This window comes from Rousettus aegyptiacus, unplaced genomic scaffold (assembly GCF_014176215.1).
Source record: "Rousettus aegyptiacus isolate mRouAeg1 unplaced genomic scaffold, mRouAeg1.p scaffold_m13_p_11, whole genome shotgun sequence".
NCBI lineage: Eukaryota > Metazoa > Chordata > Mammalia > Chiroptera > Pteropodidae > Rousettus > Rousettus aegyptiacus.
This window is the reverse complement of record NW_023416286.1, coordinates 62,162,417-62,165,142: the sequence shown is the minus strand read 5'-3', so window position 1 is coordinate 62,165,142 and position 2,726 is coordinate 62,162,417. Positions and strand designations below refer to the sequence as shown.

Sequence of the window (2,726 nt, the reverse complement as noted above, 5' to 3'; positions counted from 1 at the left end):
TGGAATGACTAGAAAATGTAAGGGAGGTGAAAGAGATAGAGATTATTTCATTACTAAAAATATTTAGCACTATAGAATTTAATTTAATGATAAAAGAGAAGCTGATTGAGTAGCAAATATTATAATTTCTATTGCAATAATTCAGCTATAATTAAAAGCTACTTGATTGTAAAAATCGTGTTTTAAAACAGCTATTTTCTTAATACAATATGAAGGATACAAATGCAAAGGGTTATATTATACCTTCAAGAAGAATGAAATCTACTATAGAAGAGAAAACATTTAATTAAAAAAGGGATTATAATAAAAAAATCATGAAAGAAGACAGCAAGAAAACTGGGTAAAGATGACACTTCATTTGTTTAAACATATTATTATTTATTATTAAAATAAATATAATATATAAATAATTATAAATTAATAATTCAATTTATAATTTATGTAATTTGATAAATTAATTTATAATGTAGTTGTAAATTAAGTTATATGTTAATAAAATAAATAATATGTATTTTTTCAATATGCAATTTTTATTGCATCTTTAAAATATCACATGTAATTCTGAGTAATCATCCGACATCTTGGGATTTCTGTAGCTTGAAAACTTTGACCTTGTTCATCAGCCTGCTGAACTGTTCCTTTTTCAGAAACATAAATACCATCCAAAATTTTTCTGATATTCTTATTTTTCACTGTTGTGACATATTGAATCAAAGCAGCTGAATTTGATACAAATTCAATGTTGTTTCCTTCAAGAATTAACTCATCTTTCCAGACTTGAGATACTGAACAAGCAACACCTGACTTCATCTGAACCCTGCAGATGTATTTCTCACCCAAGAAACTTCGAATTTCAAAAGAGAACCATTCTCTTGAATAACGACATTGATGGGGAAGTGAGTATACATATACCTCATCTTGTAACGAAAGCCCAACGTAACACCCTTGATTATGTTCTGTCCTTGACTACAGATAGTGCAAATAGTAGCCAGTTCCTTACTATTTCCCCACTATTTGTCAACCCAGAGCCTCCTCTTTTTCTTTCCAAGAAGACTGAGTGATTGAAGTATCTCCGCAGTATGACTCCCTTCACAGTGATATCCATGTTTTCTGGAATATCAGCTGTCTGATTGCTGAGAATGGTCTTCACCCTCACAGTAGATGCAGCAATGAGCTAAATAACATTTTTTTTAATATAAGAATAAGAGGATCTTTCTCATTCTACTAAAAAAAAAAAAAATGTCATCTAGATGAAAATACCAGACTCTCATTTTGTTAAAAACATGGTTTTGGTTTTGGTTTTTGTGGGGGTTTTTTTGTTGTTGTTTTTATCTTTCCATCCCTCTTTGAATAATAGTGGTCTTTTACAAACCTGAAATAGTACAACTTCTCATATTTCAGTTTTCTCCAATAGACGAAAGCCATATAACTCACTACAGATACTAGTGAAACTATTATATATGTTTCCTGTGCTTTTTCTAAAAATAATTGTGTCATTCTATTCTTCCCTGGCTAAAATTTTTAAGTAGATTTAATAGGAGTTTTTGTATGCCACGTAAAATATAATCACAACCTTTAGAATCTAATCTCTCCTTCAACTAATAGTCTTTAGAGTGAATCATTCAAGAGTTTTCCCCTTAGCTCTTATACTCCGATTTAAATCATTATTTAACATCTCTTCGAGTCCTTTATCTGATCATCATTTCATAAAATTCTTAAGCATGACAGCCTCCTGAAACACCTACTAAAAAGCCATATAGTTAATTTCTGCACAGGGACTGGACACAAGATTATTCTACTATAAATTATCCATCTCATCTTCCCAGGCTTACAGAGAGCACACACAATGATGCTGTTCACTTACCAAGTCCACATTTATTATAATGCACTACTTATCATTATTCAGGAAGCTGAGACTTTCCTGTCAAGTCAGAAGTGTCAAATGAAGTCAGCACATTTAGAGGATTTAAAGCAAAGTCAGCTTTGGTTCAATAGGTATCCCTTTATACATAAGCACCTCAGATGCGTTAATCTGCAAAGTAGTATAGGTTTTATGGAGTTTCATACATCTCCCCAGTGAATGTGTGCCAGACACATAATCATAATACACTAATCGTACTATTTTTTCATTAAATCCACTCCTCAGAGAAATGATCTAAAGACAGTCATACACTGAGGACTAGCCACTTAGCAAGCATTTATTGAGTGCCTAGTGAATTCTTCACTCACAAGTTAGGCAAAAACAAGTTTCTGTAGCGCATGTTACTTGGAAGTCACTATTCTTTTCTTCATACATTGTGTCTTATGAGGAATGAAGAAGACTCATTTGGATCTCCTCCCATATTTAGGTTCATGTGAAGCAATTCTGAGACGAGCTCATGGGCAATTATTTAAAGTATAAAGGGGATAAAGTTTAAATACATTTTTGCCATTATCACCCTACTTCAAGAATTAAACCCTAAAACATCTACAAAAAAAAAATAAGAAATTTATCACTCTAAGTTTACTTGATATATAATAATTTCTATACCTCATGTTGATTCTGGAGAGAGGGGAGAAGATAAACTTAAAATAAACTTTTTTGTGTTTCTATTGTTCTATCGGGCATATAAAAACTAAGACTTGAAAATCCAATTAATATTTTCTGAAACAAATATAAAATTTTCTACTGTAAATTACTGAATAACAGAAAAATTAAGATAAGGACATTGGTGAAAAGGAGAGAA

The 2,726-nt window shown here is 31.1% G+C and overlaps 1 pseudogene; it reads right to left on the bottom strand.

Moving 5' to 3' along the window:
• Positions 1 to 549: 549 nt before the first annotated feature.
• On the bottom strand, positions 550 to 2,296 carry LOC107513728 (annotated as a pseudogene).
• Positions 2,297 to 2,726: the final 430 nt, after the last annotated feature.